The sequence below is a fragment of the Myxocyprinus asiaticus genome, chromosome 37 (assembly GCF_019703515.2).
Source record: "Myxocyprinus asiaticus isolate MX2 ecotype Aquarium Trade chromosome 37, UBuf_Myxa_2, whole genome shotgun sequence".
NCBI lineage: Eukaryota > Metazoa > Chordata > Actinopteri > Cypriniformes > Catostomidae > Myxocyprinus > Myxocyprinus asiaticus.
In genome coordinates, this window is record NC_059380.1 from 14,537,457 (window position 1) to 14,555,352 (window position 17,896).

General features: G+C 41.7%; 1 pseudogene; it reads right to left on the reverse strand.

The window, feature by feature from the left end:
* LOC127427777 (S-adenosylmethionine mitochondrial carrier protein-like) overlaps positions 1 to 17,896 on the reverse strand; it is an 82,708-nt pseudogene that overhangs the window by 30,694 nt on the left and 34,118 nt on the right.

Here is a 17,896-nt window from a genome sequence, read left to right on the forward strand (position 1 = left end):
AGATGTTCGCAGGTGGTGTGCGGCATGCCGCGAATGTCAGTTGGTGAATCCACCGGCCACCCCAAAAGCGCCATTGCACACCCTTCCGCTGATCGAGGTTCCCTTTGAGAGAATTGACATGGACCTTGTTGGGCCATTAGAGGGGTCAGCACGTGGACATTGCTTTGTATTAGTCCTAGTAGACTATGCAAAGCGATATCCAGAAGCAGTGCCTCTGCGCAACATCTCAGCATGAAGTGTTGCGGAGGCACTCTTCAAAATAATCTCCCGGGCGGGGATTCCGAAAGAAATCCTCACCGATCAGGGCACAACCTTTATGTCACGGACACTACGTGAGCTTTACGAATTATTGGGCATTAAGTCAATTCGCACCAGCGTTTTCCATCCTCAAACAGATGGCCTGGTGGAGCGATTTAATAAAACCCTTAAAAACATGATTCGTAAGTTCATGCATGAGGATGCTAGAAATTGGGACAAATGGCTCGATCCCCTGTTATTTGCAGTACAAGAGGTCCTGCAAGCCTCCACTGGGTTTTCCCTTTCGAGCTGCTGTATGGGCGGCGCCCGCGTGGCATGCTTGAAGCTTGGGAGGAGGGACCTTCAAACAGTAAGAATGAAATTCAGTATGTTCTTGATCTTAGAGCAAAACTCCACACCTTGGGGCAACTAACACAGGAGAATTTGCTCAAGAATGACAGAGTCGACTGTATAACAGGGGAACTCGGCTGCAGGAATTTGCGCCGGGAGATAAGGTACTCGTATTACTCCCCACATCAAGCTCCAAATTACTCGCCAAATGGCAAGGACCCTTTGAGGTCACACAACGAGTGCGGGATCTCAATTATGAGGTAAAGCAAACCGATAGAGGGGGTGCACGTAAAATATATCACCTCAACCTCCTGAAATTATGGAGGGAGATGGCCACAGTATGGATGGCTACAGTAGTTCCGGAGAGGGCGGAGCTCGGGCTGGAGGTGAATACAAAAGTCAGTCATTTCATCCCGGTCACTTGCAGAGACCACCTCTCACCGTATCAACTCACAGAGGTTGCCAAGTTGCAACAGGAGTTTGCAGATGTGTTCTCCCATCTACCGGGTCATACAAACCTCATCCAGCACCACATCGAGACCGAGCCGGGGGTGGTGGTATGTAGCCGTCCCTACCGATTGCCCGAGCACAAAAAGAAAATTGTCCGGGAAGAATTGGATGCAATGCTCGATATGGGAGGTAATAGAGGAATTCCACAGCGATTGGTCCAGCCCGGTTGTTCTAGATCCTAAGAGCGACGGGTCTGTACGGTACTGTGTGGATTATAGAAAAGTCAATGCGGTGTCTAAATTTGATGCCTACCCAATGCGTCGCATTGATGAATTGTTCGATCGGTTGGGCATTGCTCGATTTTATTTGACATTGGATTTGACAAAGGGTTATTGGCAGATCCCCTTGACACCAATTTCCCGTGAAAAAAACGCCTTCTCCACTCCGTTTCGATTACACCAATTTGTGATGCTTCCGTTCGGTTTGTTTGGGGCCCCAGATATGTTTCAGCATCTCATGGACTGAATCCTCAGACCGCATTCGGCTTACGCTGCTGCCTATTTAGATGACATCATCATTTACAGCAATGATTGGCAGCAGCATATGCAGCATCTGAGGGCAGTTCTGAGATCGCTGCGACGAGCTGGACTCACAGCAAACCCAAAAAGTGTGTGATTGGACGGGTGGAGGTATGGTATCTGGGGTTACACTTGGGCCACGGGCAGGTGCCTCCCCAAATTGACAAGACTGCGGCGATTGCGACCTGCCTAAGGCCCAAGACCAAAAAGGGGGTGAAACAGTTCCTGGGGCTGGCTGGCTATTATAGGAGATTTGTACCTAATTATTTGGATGTCACCAGCCCTTTGACTGATCTCACTAAAAAGGGAGCTCCAGTGGACGGAGCAGTGTCAACAGGCGTTTACACAAGTGAAAGCCGCACTTTGTGGGGGGCCACTTTTACATTCACCTGATTTCTCTCTCCCTTTTGTCTTACAGATGGACGCTTCAGACAGGGAGATGGGGGGCCGTATTCTTGCAGGTGGTGGAGGGGGAGGAGCGCCCGGTGCTGTACATTAGTCGCAAGCTCTCGCTGAGGGAGACTTAGTACAGCACCATTGAAAAGGATTGTTTTGCCATCAAATGGGTGGTCCTCACTCTCCGGTACTACCTGCTGGGGCGTGGCTTCACTCTCTGTTCAGACCACGCCCCGCTCCAATGGCTCCACTGCATGAAGGATACCAACGCACGGATCACCCATTGGTAACTTGCTCTTCAGCCGTTTAAGTTCAAGGTGGTCTACAGACCGGGAGCGCAGATGGCTGTCGCCGACTTCCTTTCCAGAAATGGGGGGGGGGGGGGGGTGGTAGACAGGCCGGATGTTTCCCCAGACTGAGTTGGGTGGTGGGGGTATGTGGCAGCGGGGGCATGGTCGAGTGTCCGCCCGGAGAGAGAGAAAGCGGTAAGGGTGCATACACCTGAGCCAGATTATGATTAACACCTGTTTCTAGTTGCAGTGAGTTTGGGGAGAGTGGTATAAAAGGACCATGCCACCGACAAGAAGGGGGGAGAGAGAGAGCCAGAGATCTAGAGTCCCACTGGGTAGTTGATGTGTTAATGTGAAGCTAAAGAGTTATTGTGAAGTTAAAGAGTTATTGTGAAGCTAATGAATTATTGTGAAGCTATAAACTCAGAAAGTTGACAATTAAAAAGCTTTACCTGAGACTGAAGAAACCCGGTTCCCTGTGTCCTCCTTCCCTCCCTGTGTGAAGTTTTGCTACAGTCATTTTTTAATGTTAAAATTCTTTCTTGTATCCCAGCTTAATATACAGATTCAACTAAAGTAAGCCATTTGTAGATGATTTCATTTAAAAGTCTAATGCTGTGTTCATTTAAACATTGGCTCAACTAAAGGGTTGAGTTTTGGGGCGGGGGGTATCTGTTTGTACAATCATTGGAAGATGGGGGGAGTTATCTGGAATCTGTTTGACAACAGCGATTATTTTATGAATTCTGTTTGGTGATACTAGTGATGCAGCAATTACACACATCAGCTTTAAAGAGAATCATGTGTGTTTGTATAATTTCAGTGTGCACAGATACCGATTTTATGTTTGTTGGTTTTGTGTTACACTGGTGTTGTTTTTGTTGGTAATATTATGCAGCCAGGCCACAGATAATTGCTGGAGCTCTCCTATGGCCACAGATCAGGAGCATCTGATGGCTAAGCATGGAAAAACAATTGAAGAACAGCATGAAATAATTATGAGTTATCCCCTCCAACTCTGTGCACAAGTACACACACAAACTTTCTCTTTGTCAGAACATCATGTGTGTTTCATTAGCTGTCAGATTAAGAGGGAGTCTTTGTTTTGAAGATCAGAGAACTCTGTGCTGGAGAACATCCATTTATCCCTGTCACACATACATTTTAGAAATATATTTTTAGAATTACATAAAAAATTGCATAAATTAGAACTAAAACTCAACCTCAAGAGCAACTAAGAATGCTAATACAAATAAAAAGAATTTAAAAAAAAATGTGAAAGTGAAATTATTTTTTGCATTAAGATTATGAATCCTACATTTAGGGCCATTAAGATTGTTTGCAATGTAACACTGTTGGCAGGACACTTAACCCTCTTGTGGTGTTTGGGTCATTTTAGACTCATTTTGATTTTGTTTCTTTAATAAAAATGTTATCCTTTATCTGAGTGCTACAAGACTTTGTGGCTTTTCCACCATTAGCTATGTAAACACACACACAAAATCTGGACATGATTCGCTAAGTCTAAGTGGTCGTAAAAAAAAAAAAAATTCATTGGAAATTAATTGGAAATACTAAAATACAGAGATTTTTTTATTTGTCAAATACAAATAAATAAATCAGACACAAAGCAGAACACAATCACACATAAACGAAGGGGTGAGACTATAAAACATCCACAATGCAGAAAACGCACGCACGCGCACACACACATACAGGTTTGTTTGATTATATTAGTGATCTCTCATTGACCTACATTGATTTCCTATCAGGCTAATGATATTTTCTATTTCCAAACTCTACTCCTAAACCTAACCATCACACAAACATGTGCACATCATTAGATTTGAAGATCAACATCATCTGACCCATTTAAGATTTTTTTTTCTTTTTTTTTTTTACACTGATGAGGGCATTTTGCCCTTCCAAGTGTAGACAAACCTGTCTATATATACCAAACATACCACATAGGTCGAAGTCTGAGTCTGACCCCTGTGTGACAAAGTTTATGCTGGAATTTTGATGTTTGATATAAATGACAGGTAATAAAATATTTACTCTGTCTTTTCTTTGTAACACAATCAGTTTTGACTATGGCAGCATGTTCAGATTTAACAAAAGTAAAATCTGACACTTCAACACAAGTGGTTTAGAAAAAATTCTACAATTTGACAAATAATAGATTTTTTTATTTTTTATATAATGTCTAAACCTATATCCGATGCATAACCTGTGATAACATTGGCTTAAAGAGATCAGCCAATGCAGTGAGCACTGAAGCCATCTATTGGCGATAGTTGTTATATAATGTAATTGGGTTTTTTTTTTATTCCAGCAGATGCCACCAGAGAGCCCCAACGCATGACAAATTTAGATGTTTTGACACTCTTTCAATTTATTGAAATGGTTTTTATTGAAGTAAAGATAACATCAAATGTGCTTATTTTATATGAAAATGAATTATGTAATTTAGAGCTAAATAAGGTCTAAATACCATAAAATCCCACCAACAAATGCACACCTTTAGTGTTTTTACTTAAGTACAATTTGTGGTTTTTTCATATCTACATAAAAAAGCCTGTGAACACCACAAGTGTGACTCACAAACGAACACTGCACAAGGGTTAAGCACATTTTATACCAAAATTGTCATTATTCTCATTACCTGAATGCGTTTAGACATTTTACTTTTACTATTCCCATTATTTACAATTACTATTTACAATTATTTTTTAAATATTAAATATTGCCATAAAGTGTTTTTTTTTTATTTTTTTTACTGTATGGAACCTTATTTAGCAGCATAAATCTTGCAAACTATTTTACATTTAATTTTTTTTACGAGCCAAAATAAATTTTTGTGGTAATCAAGTCAAGTTATTTTTATTTGTATAGCACCTTTCACAACACATCGTTTCAAAGCAGCTTTACAGAAAATCATGCATTAACAGAAAAACTTGAAGATGACTTGAAATGGATGAAGTGCACCTTCTAACCAGTGTCTCCACTCTTCTAGAGCGGCCTTGATAGATAGTAACTCTTTGTTACCGATGTCATAATTGCACTCTACTTTCAGTATCAGAGGCGTCGACTTCTACGATGAAGGGAAGTTGAGGGTCGGGATGCTTGAGAATGGGGGCAGAGGTAAAACTGGACTTGGGTCTATTGGAGGTGGTTGTTGCTGCTTCTGTCCATGCCAGCTTCTTGGGTTTTCCTTTAAGAAGAGAGGTGATGGGTGCAGCAATGGTACTGTAGTTACAGATGAATCTGCGGTAGAAATTATCAAAGCCTAGAAATCGTTGTAATTCCTTTACCGTGGGGGGTGTGGGCCAGTCAGTGTCAGCTTTTACTTTGGTGAGATCCATCTCCACTCCAGAGTGGCTAATATTATATCCCAAGAATGTGGTGGAAAGAACATGAAATTCACACTTCTCGGCTTTGACGAAAAGATTGTTCTGAAGTAGATGTGACAAGACATTTCTTACTTGGTAGATATGTTCCTCCATTGACCGTGAATAGATCAAGATGTCATCTATGTAGACTATCACATATTGATTCAGGAGGTCCTTGAAGACTTCATTGATGAAAGATTGGAAGATGGAAGGTGAGTTGGATAGTCCGTATGGCATTACCAAGTATTCGTAGTGCCCCCTGGTGGTGAGAAAGGCTGTCTTCCATTCATCACCCTTTCATATTCTGATGAGGTTGTAAGCAGATCTGAGGTCCAGTTTAGTGAAGTATCTGGCCTCTCGTAATTGTTCCAGGGAAGAAGGAATAAGTGGGAGTGGATGGCGGTTCTTGATAGTAATTGTGTTTAGTGCACGATAGTCAATACAAGATTTTAAGCCACCATCTTTCTTGTCAACAAAGAAGAATCCAGAAGCAGCTGGAGAAGTAGAGGGTCTAATAAATCCATAAGATCGTCAATGTACTCCTCCATGGCCTTGGTCTCTGGGATGGACAATGGGTAAACACGGCTCTTGGGTGGAGAAGTGTTAGGAAGAAGGTCGATGGCACAGTCGCAGGATCGATGAGGAGGTAACTGGGTGGCCCTCTCTTTACTAAAAACCTCCGCCAAGTCAGCATACTCATTGGGGACATTGTTCAGCAATGAAGGGAGTTTCTCGGTGAGATGAGTTGTGCAGACTGTAAACCTGGGTGGCAGTTCCAGACAATGGAGATGACAGTGAGGAGACCAACGGATTAAGTCCTTGTTCTTCCATGAAAACTGGGGTTCGTGAGTCGATAACCAGGGATATACGAGAATCACTGGGTTTCGTGGTGAGGAAATGACATACAGAGTGATTTCTTCAATGTGAAGCAGAGGAAGAGTTTGATGAGTGATATGACCTTTACCGATGGGACCATCATCGACAGCAGTTACAGTAATAGGTGGTTCACACTTGGTTGTGGGGATGTTCAATTGCTTCACTAAGTCCTGATGTATTACATTGGCAGCAGCTCGTGATGTGTGAAGGGCTTGCACGTGCAGCGCAAGTCTCATCACACTTTAACAGTGTTTAGCCTCCCATTCAGCTGATGAAAACACACTGCGTAATCATGAGGAAGAATTACATCAAGATGTAGATTGGAATGCAGGTGCGGAATTTATATAAATAAAATAGTCTACTCCACTCTCGCCGTTGCTGACATGCCAGTGATTACCCCTCTGCGTGCCAATGCTGGCACGCGTTCCATAGGTTGCCGACCCCGATCTATGTAAATGATGAAGTCACCAACAATTAAAGCTCTATCTACAGTAACTACTAGATCTGATAGAAAATTTGCAAATTCACCAAGGAAACGCTCGGGTGATCTATATACTGTAACAAGGGCAAAAGATGACAGAGATTTTTTTAATTATCTGATGGTGTTGCATTAAGCATTATTAGTTCAAAAGAATTAAACTTATATCCTGTGCTCTGAGTAACACCAAAAACGTCACTGTAAATTGTAGCAACACCTCCTCCTCTAATTTATTCATCCAGTTTAAGCCAGGTTTCAGTCAAATAGAGCACATCCAAACAATGATCTGTAATAATTTAATTTACAATTAATGCTTTGGTTGAAAGAGTTCTAATGTTTAGTAGCCCTAACTTTATATGATTTTTATCTTCATTTTATTTTTTTTATTTTTTTCAAGTTTGACCTTAATAAAAAAATTCTAAATGATTTAGTGAAGGGTTTGAGTTTGGTAGTTCAGGGGACAGACACATTCTCTATATGATATCTAGGTGATACAGTCTCTATGTGTTATAGTTTATGTGAGCTGTGTGAAGTCTCAATGCAGCTAGCAGACATTCGTATTAGCCAGTTTGTTTGCTTCCTGACCTGGGGCCCAGTAAGTCAGATACTATCACTATTAAGACTATGAGCCAAATTACTAGAGAGGAGAGCTGCACCTTCCCTGGAGAGATGGAGTCCTTCTCTCTTTAGCAGATCAGGTCTACCCCAAAAACTCTTCCAATTGTCTATAAATCCTATGCTATTCTCCAGACACCACTGAGACATCCAGCCGTTCAGTGACACTAATCTACTATAAACCTCGTCAACATAATGAGCAGGGAGAGGGCCAGAGCATATTACAGTGTCTGACATCGTTTGTGCAAGTTCACACACCTCTTTAAAGTTATCTCTAGTGATCTCCGACTGGCGAAGCCAGACATTGTTAGTGTCGACATGAATAACAATTTTAGAAAATCTACATTTAGTATTAGCCAGTACTTGTAAATTTGATCTGATGACAGATGCTCTGGCACCTGAAATGCATTTAATGATGGGGGCTGGAGCCTCTATTTCCACATTCCTTACAATAGAATCACCTATGGCCAAGGCTCTTTCAACATGAATCTCAGTGGATGCATCACTGAGTGGGGAGAATCGATTGGAAACCCTAATATGAACAGGAGAGTGGTATCATTTTGCTGAGAGAGTATGCTGCCGAGACGTCATCCAAACGCCCTGCTGCGGGGACTCAAAGTGTGTGTGTTGCTCGCTGTTCTACCCGCATTCATATCTACTGGCTTCTCTTTCTCACTGACCTCCACTAGCATTCGGATGCGGGTCTCTAAGACATGAATCTTCTCCGACAGCCTGACTAATTCCTTACAATTATCACATGTGAATCCCTAACTGCTGATGGAAGAAGCTATAGTAAACATGTGGCATGTAATGCAGGAAGCAATAATATGAGCGGATGCCATGACTTACCGCAATCGTTTGTTTTAGTTGGATGTTCCTGAGCGGTGAGGGTTTGAGATCGATGTGAATCTCTCATGCAATTGTTTGTTGTTACAGTTGTTCTTGATAAGCTGTGCTTTGAGATCGATGCAATAATCTGTGTAACACAGAGGAGAAAACTGGTGCGCACTGTAAAATGCACACAGTTTAATTGTGATAAAAATAGAAAGCGGATGCACGTGGAAAAATGCACGCAGTTGAATCGCGATAAGAGAATAATGCGGGGAAAAACCTGATGCGCGCTGAAAAATGGCAGATATTAAAAGCTGAAAACAGATAGATAAATGATGCTAAAAAAGCTAGCAGGCTACAAACACAGACTCGCATCAACATTATGCCACAAATGCTGTCGATTGAGCTTAACTTGAATTGAATGTGGAATACTCCCTTAATTATGCACAATGGTCATCAAGTTAGGTCAACAAGTTTGTTCTGATTCTGATTAATTTTTGCCTGCTGCTTAAATAGTGACTAGGAGTTTATTTCACCATTGAAAAGACAGAATTGAGACATTTCTAGACCTGAGCAGGTGGGCTCTTTTCATATGGAAAAATGGACGGCCTAGATAAACTGATATAGCTGATCTCAGCAGCTGGACTGTGTTGTATGGTTTAATAAAAGTCTGTGAGAACTAGTCCACAGGCAGCCTTGAGTGACGAAACAGAGTGTTTAAAATGATTCTGGCAGGAACTGGAAGCCACTGAAGATATTCAAGCAAAGGTGTAGTGTGAGAGAATTTCTAGGAGGTTAAAGGAATTGTTTAGTGAAAAAATTAAAATTCAGCCATTATTTAATCACTCAAATGTTGCTCCAAACATGTATGATCTTTTTTCAGTAAAAAAAAAAACTTTACAGGGTTTATTTGCCATATAATGAAAAAGAATAGCGACTGCGGTCTGTCAAGCTTAAAAAAAGAACAAAATAATCACCATAAAACCACAATACAAAAGCAACCGATATGACTCATGCACAAGTCTTCTGAAGTGATAAGATCATTTTGTGTGATGGACAGAACAAAGTAAAGAACAATTTATGTTGTTATTCAATCTCAAATCATTAATAAAGCAGAAATGTTATGAAGTCAGATAAACAAAACAGGTAATTATTCCCAGTAATTGGGTCTCTGGGACCCCAAACAAAAAGAATATACATGAACAGAACATGAGGGATAAACTCATGTCACCTGAGTCTACCTTAGCATAAACTGTCCTTTGATAAAAAGCTTAACTGATCACACTCACTGAGACCCTATTTTAACCTAGAACATCCCTGAAATAAATTTAAAAGTATTTATGTACAAGCATGGACCTCTTTCTAAACATAAACAACTTTAAACTCAATATCTGAGATTTATTTACCACCCGTTTCCTGACCACAACACCTAGGCTTGGCGAAACTCAAAAAGTAAGTTTCAGTCTCAATTACTTAACCAAACTAAGACTTACTCATGAAAAACTTGCACTTAATCAAGGAAATATGTTTGATCCACTGACACATAAACGTTCGAGTTGAGTGGGCATGGTGGGAAATAAATGGCCGGGTGATGTAATGACACAGCTGCTCAGTGGTTTTGTAACAGAGCAACACAGAGTTTAGGGCATTGCTGGTAGATAAACTTTGGGAATTGTGGAATCTGCTGGATAGAACACATGGTTTGGTGCGGCCTGCCATTCAGATGCCAGGGCTTAAGTTGTTTTTGGTGTGAATGACTTGAGAAGTGGTTTGGCAATACTTAATGTTTGGTTTCCTGACATGAAATGCTTGCCAGGTTTGTAGATCGGATTATTTTGTGGATTCTGTGTGGCCCGCTGTTGCAATGCAGCAGCCATTGTGCTTGACATGTGATCAAAAACCCATACACTCAGCTGTAAAGATGTCAAATTTTTACATTTTTGCAGTGTTTTATTTTTTCCTGAAGTTTAATTATGTTAATAAAGGTTTCTTGTGCCATAATCCGTTGTAATTTAGTTTTACATGACTATTTTCCACCCTCTCAAGATTTTTTTAAGAATATTTCATTTCTGTTGGTCCTCTCAATGCAAGTGAATGGTGACCAGAACTCAGAAGATCCAAAAAGTACATAAAGGCTACATAAAAGTAATTCATAAGACTCCAGTAGTTAAATCCATATCTCCAGTAGCTATATGATATGTGAGGGTGAGAAACAGATCAATATTTAAGTCCTTTTGTACTTTAAATCTTCACTTTCAATTTCACTTCCACGTTCAGCCACCTACTGCATGAGGCTGGCCAAATGTGGAGATTTAGAGTAAAGAATTGACTTAAATTTTGATCTGTTTATCACTCTCACCAATCAAATCTCTTATAAAGACTAGGATTTAACAACTGGAGTCAGTATGGATTACTTTTATGCTGCCTTTATGTCCTTTTTGGATCTTCTGAGTTCTGGTCATCATTCACTTGCATTGTGAGGACCAACAGAACTGAAATATTCTTCTAAAAATCTTAATTTGTGTTCAACAAAAGAAAGAAATTCATACACATCTGGGATGGCATGAGGGTGAGAAAATGATGAGAGAATTTTTGGGTAAACTATTCCATTAAAAGAAAAATTTCACCCCAAAATAGAAATGTTATCTTGATTCACTCACCCCATGTTATTCTGACCCCACATTATAATATTGCTTCAAAATGCACAAAAAGCACCATTAAGTATCAAAGTATTCGATGTGACTCCTGCAAATCTTCTGAAGCCATACGCTTCGTGACAAACAGCCTGAAACTCGTCATTGCTTTTGGTATACTAAAGGCCAAATAGAAGAACAAACAGGTGTAATGTAATTTAGAACAAAATCTGGCCAAAATGAAGGTGTTTTTGAGTTCATTGCAGTGGTTTGTAACAGCTCGCCAGTGCGAACTTTCAGGACAACTTCGTACCGGCTGCTAAACACCTTACTGACATTGGTCCACATCATCGGTGTGACCTGGAGCTCAGTCAACATGAACACACTGGCGTGAGTTATAAGCAAGCAGGTGCAAATTCCCTAGATCTGTATGATTGTTTGCATAGAAACACTTTCCAAGAATGTGATTTTTTGGTTTAACTGATCTACAAAAGAAAAAACATCTACTCAAATACCCTAAGTGCCGTCTGCAGCGGAAAGCCATTCACAAATCTGCCCAAAGTGAGATATGCCTCATTTATCATTATTCTTTTAATCTTTATTCTGTCCATTAGCACTCTTTTATACACCCATATTTGCAGTAGTATCAGTGTCATCAGTTACAATAGTGTAATCGTTATTAGCTCAATGAATTAATTAGCTCAATGAATGCAGAATGTCATCATCGAGTAGTAAAAACAGCTTCTTTTACTGAACTCGTATGAACTCTAATAATAGAATGAGGCATGAAGTCATTGATAACACATTTTAATGTCCCTTTATTTAAGGATTTACATGTAGTCTTGCACATCCTCATAATGTAAATGCTCCTCTAAACGCCTCCCACAGCGGTGTTACCGGTGTCTGAATGTTTGCAAACTGTATACCGTTGCTCAGCTGTTTCAAACTTAATTTGTGCTCTATTCGAAGAATAAAGATAAACTTTTGCATGAGTATGCCAGAGCTTTAAGTCGTTGTTTAGTATAAATCACCATCAACTTTCATTGTATGGCAAAAGAATAGCTCGGACATTCTCGGACAAGGTCGCATTTTGTGTTTGACAGAAATTAATATGAGGTCGGAACGACATGAAGGAAAGTAAATAATGACAAAAGTTTCCTTTTTAAGGTACCCAGTCCTTTAAGACTATGTTACCCAAAGGCTTTTTATGATTGACTGGCCTCAGCGTACTGGCATGGGCAGTCATACGTTATTGTGGTCATGGTTGTGATGTCATAACCAAGTTAATTTCAGAATAACCCACTTTTGCACCTTAAATATTGCATTGTGAATGTCTACATATTCTTAAGTCTTTTATTTCTAAAGAAAATAAAAATATGTCCACTTTCAGGTATAATTTTTCAAAACTAGTGCCAGTCTAAAGCACAATTCAGTCCTTGCAGTAATTCTTGACTATGTAAAATGTGGGAAGACACAGCACTGCTTTTATGCCACTTGACAAAACTTGTTTACATGGTAATTTAAAACTGAATGAACGTTTATAAGAATAAGGAATTCTTGGAAACGCTCAATGAAGCATAAGCAGCTGTATAAAATGAACACTGGCATCCCATGCTATTGTCTCATCTATGCTTTCTTGCTTTTCAAACCCATGTACATTTGAAAGAGAGAGTTTAGCAAAGACTCTCACATTCCAACGACTCCGCACAGATGGCCGGAGAGGGTGAAAAAATGAAAGCATGAAGGAGTTAGAGAATGCCTTTGAACGTGTCACAAAGAGCAGGCCATGAATGGCACTCCTTATTAAGGGTGAGAATCGTGATTAATGCTCGCCCACAGCTGCACGTGCTATTGTCCTCCGAAGCCTCTCCTTCTTTGCTCCGTTCTGGTCGCTAGGCCAAGAGTGTAAATGGAATTTTCTGCTCTTGCCCTGGAGACATGATGTCATCCTGACAAACTGGGCCTTTTTGAAGAAAAATAACTTTTATGTGGCCCAGACCAGACAATGAAGAGCGAAATAGACAGCTGGCCAAGATTTAAGGCTCGCGAGAAATTACGATTCCGTTTAAGCACCACCAGTGAAGGAAACCAATAAAATGGGCGTCATTTTGAGAGTACCTAAAAAGAGAGCCAGCAAGTGATATCTGGGTGAAGCGGTAGCTTGAGTGTCAGACCATTAGCAGGTCATTATTCCTTTATTAGCACAACATTATGTGGCCAAATTTGAATGGAATGAGAGGAAGTAAAAGAATGAAAGAGTAAAGAAAGTGGATTAATACCTTCAGGTACACCCAGAGAGGAAACTGCACCAGCGACAACGGAATCTGAAATTGAAACAAAGGTGAATCCATTAAGTATAGGCTACTTGAATTGAACTGCATACTGGCAGAGTCAAAAACAGTAAAGTCTTGCCACATGCTCATTGCAGAAAATTAAACTTCAAGCTAAAGGCATAGTTCACCCAAATATGAAATTATTGTCATCATTTACATTACATTACATCATTCAATTGTTTGGTGAAGAACAGACATAACTTTAATTTGTTACTCACTGAAAACCTTCAGATTCTAAGATCATCAAAGCCATTGACTCAAAAATGACATGATATTTTATAATTCTGTACGCAGATATAAGCTTTGGGGGAGGGCAAGATTATCTGATTATTACTTCACTTTTTGTCTGTTCCTCACAGAAACCTATTGTATGGCTTCACAAAACTTGTAATTTACACTCAGTGACCACTTTATTAGGAACACATGTACACCTAGGCCTACTTATTCATGCAATTACCTAATCAGCCAATCATGTGGCAGCAGTACAATGCATAAAATCATGCATATACGGGTCAGGAGTTTCAGTTAAAGTTCACATCAACCATCAGAATGGAAAAAAAATTTGATCTCAATGATTTCGACCGTGGCATGATTGATTGTGCCAGACGGGCTGGTTTGAGTATTTTAGAAACTGCTGATCTCCTGGGATTTTCACTCACAACAGTCTCTAGAGTTTATTCAGAATGGTGCCAAAAACATCCAGTGAGCGGCAGTTCTGCAGACGAAAACACCTTGTTGATGAGAGAGGTCAACGGAGAATGGCCGACTGGTTTTAGCTGAAAGAAAGGCAACGGTAACTCAGATAACCACTCTGCACAGTTGTAGTGAGCAGAATAGCATCTCAATGCACAACATGTTGAACATTTTGACGGATGGGCTACAACAGCAGAAGACCACGTCGGGTCCCACTTCTGTCAGCCAATAACAGAAAGCTGAGGCTTTTGGGTTTGGGTTGGGTTGACACAAGGGTAATAGATGACATATTTTCCATATTTGGACTATTCCTTCTAGATTTGTTATAGATACAAAGCCAGTCCTTCTAATGTGACAGATATAAACAATTGTTAAAGTGATTTGACAATAATAATAATAAAATAAATGCATTTAGAATACAACCAAAATATTGCAATGCTGATGTTCACTAGGGAAAAAAAAATAATAATGAATGAACAACACTGAGCACTCGGTAAAATAAAATGGATGACTTGTGGAAACATGTTAAACCACAAGCATTGGCCATATATCTCACGTGTCAGACTGTTTTAATACTGATGTCTGTAAGTCTGGAAGTGTAAGTTATAAAAGGGAGAGAGAGAGATGATAAATAAATGAAGAGTCTGTGGTCAGAGAGAGAAAAATAGAGAGAAAAAGAGAGAGAGGTGGCAGAAACAGCCCTCTGGAAGCACCCAATCAGGCAAAACCAAGCTGAAAGCGAGGAAATCAATGTCAGTGCTGAACAGTGGGCTGACAAAATCCAAAATCCTGTGGCTGGCTGTTTTGTTATAAATGAGAAAGAAAAAAAGAGAGAGAGAGAGAGAGAAACTGATCTGAAGGTCATGCAAAGTAACTTGATTTTTACATTTTCTGAAGAAAATTTGAAAATGTGAGCAGTGCAAAATTTGTCACAAAATTGATTTATTTATTTAAACATGTTTCAAACATATTAAAGCTTATCAGATTTATGCATTTAAATTTCATTAAAAACAATCCATCAAATTGAATTGTGTAGTTTTAAATAAAATAAAATATTAAAAGATTATTCAATTAAATTTGATCGAATTTTGTTATGAAATTGAAATGCGTAAATCTTAAAATATTTATTTTTGAGTGTACGCATTCTGATTAGTATGTGACTTTGTTCAAGTTCTCCTGTTCATTCGCTTCATTGTCTGTGCATATGTAAATTGTAATAATATGTTTATGTTGTGGATATATAACTGATTAATCTCACATATAGAGGATGTGTTTGTAATTACCAGGTAATTAGCAGTTAGGTAATTAACACTTTAGTAAAGTTCATTGAGCGGGGAAATCCCCAACATATTGTGACTGGATTATTTGAATCAATTCTTTCTAGATTTTTTTTCTTTAAAAAAGCAGTACATTGTTAACAGAATTTTTTTCTTTTCATATTTTCATCAACAGAATTTTTTAATTAAACCGTTTCGTTATGATACGTCTTTTCCATCTTGTCTTTGTTATTGTTAACAAAATCAAAAAACCTTTAATCAATTAACATTTTCATAATTTCATTGACGAGATTAACACTGAAAGGAGGGAATAATCCAATGATTTAAAAAGTCATGTAAACGTGGTTCCCTATCTGTCACTCAACGTTGTGTCGATGTAGTGACACTAGGGGTCACACTTGGGAGCCCCAAACACCTCTGATCTTTGAAAAAAGGCCAGTGGGAATTGGCAAGTGAAATTTGCATGCCACTCCCTGGACATACGGGTATAAAAGGAGCTGGTATGCATCCACTCTTTCAGATTTTCTCTTCGGAGCCGAGCGGTTCTATTCATTGAGCTGAATTCTCTGCGATTCTCATTAACCTCCTCTGCTGGATTCTATGGCGCATTTCAGTGGCTTCTCCCCCTCTGCACCGGTGCAGTGCAGAGAACGCCCCTGGGCGCTTTGGCAGAAATAACTAAAACAAAAATAGTATATTCTAAAAGAGTATATTTTTTTCTAAAAGAGCGGCACACGCGGAACATCTGGTTGTGGTCGTAATCTCTCAGCTTCTGATGGCCACGATCGCTGACTTACGTGTCTGGGCGCTGCCCATGTGGAGACATCGTTCATGGGTGGGTCTTGTCCTCACTGTGAGAACATGACCATGGCAACGTTGCGGTCGTGGCTTGCTTTTGTGAGAAAGCAAGCCACCCCAGCGGCTCCCCGCCTCGGTTCTTCTACCTACGGGTATTAGCACTGGGGGCGATTTGGGGACCTCAATGGGAGCACCTCCGCCGGGTATCCCCCCACGGACCTCCCATTCCTCAGCATGCTCGCTTGCCCCGGTCGGGCTCTCGGATGAGACCGCCGGCTCGTCTCAGGGTGAGTTCAACCTCTTATTCGGAGCCCGGGAAGACGATGAGCTCTCAAGCGCTGCATCGGAGAGCGGGCTCAATCAGTCCGACGCGGAGGCTTTGGCTGGGCTTCCTCCCTCGGGTACGGTCTCCCAGTCGCAGCTCGATGCGGAGCTGGCCATCATGCTTGCCCGGGCAGCCGCGAGCGTTGGGTTAGAGTGGAACCCTCCACTCTCCCCTGAACACTTGCGGCTCGACGATTGTTCCTAGGCTCGGAGCGCCGCTCACGGCCATGCCCAGCCCTGGTTGCTTTCTTCCCGGAGGTGCATGAGGAGCCAACAAGATCATGGAGGGCACCTTTCACGACCCGATCCCGATCTCTCAGCTACCCACGATGGTGGGGCGGCCAGGGGCTATTCGGGGATCCCCCAGGTGGATAAGGCGCACTTGTGCCCGCAGAGCGCCACCACCTGGCTCCCGTCCAGGGCCTGTAGGTTCACATTGTCTCTGATGGCTAAGACCTACGGTGCTGCTGGACAAGCCTCCTCCACCCTGCATGCCATGGCTCTCCTGCAGGTACACCAAGCCAAGGGACTGAAAGAACTGCACGAGGGTAGTTCCGACCCGGGATTGATGCAGGAACTGCGCTCGGTGACCGACCTCACTCTCCGGGCGACGAAGGTCATGGCGCGGACTCTCGGGCGGGCGATGTCCACACTGGTGGTCCGGGAACGCCACCTTTAGCTCAACCTGCTCGAGATGAGAGAAGCTGACAAGGCACGGTTCTTTGATGCCCCCATCTCCCAGGTTGGCCTGTTCCGCGACACCGTCGAGGACTTTGCCCTGCAGTTCTTGGTGGTGAAGCAGCAGACAGAGGCCATTCAACATATACTGCCCCGGCACGGCTCAAGACCCCGCAACCTGTCTGCTCATCGCCAAGGGCGTCCTCCTGCAGCAACAGCACCAGCTCCGCCACAGCCCACCCCCACAGTGTGGAGCCTCTCCGCAGGAAGCAGATGCCACCCATTTCACAGCTGGCCGCCAAGAAATCGAGAAAGGCTTCGAAGCGCCCCTGAGATGGGCGACCCAGGGATGAGGAGACCCGCTGCTCTGGAGCTGGTGAACAAACCACTCCATCCCCCGGTGGAGGGCCGAGAGGAGAATCTTTTGTTTCATTTTCATTTAATTTTGCCGCATGCTCAAGAGGCTGCGGTACCCAAAAATTCAACAAAATAGCGGTTTTCTTGTTCCCTGGGTCACATATCTGGTGCGCACGGCATCATCACGACCACCATCCACCATTCCATTTTGGCAGGTTTGGCGCTCCAGCGGTGGCCCCTCCCCGCCCCTGCACACCCGGCTGTGGCACAAGCATGCCCACACCGGGATGGTTCCGATGGACTGCGGGG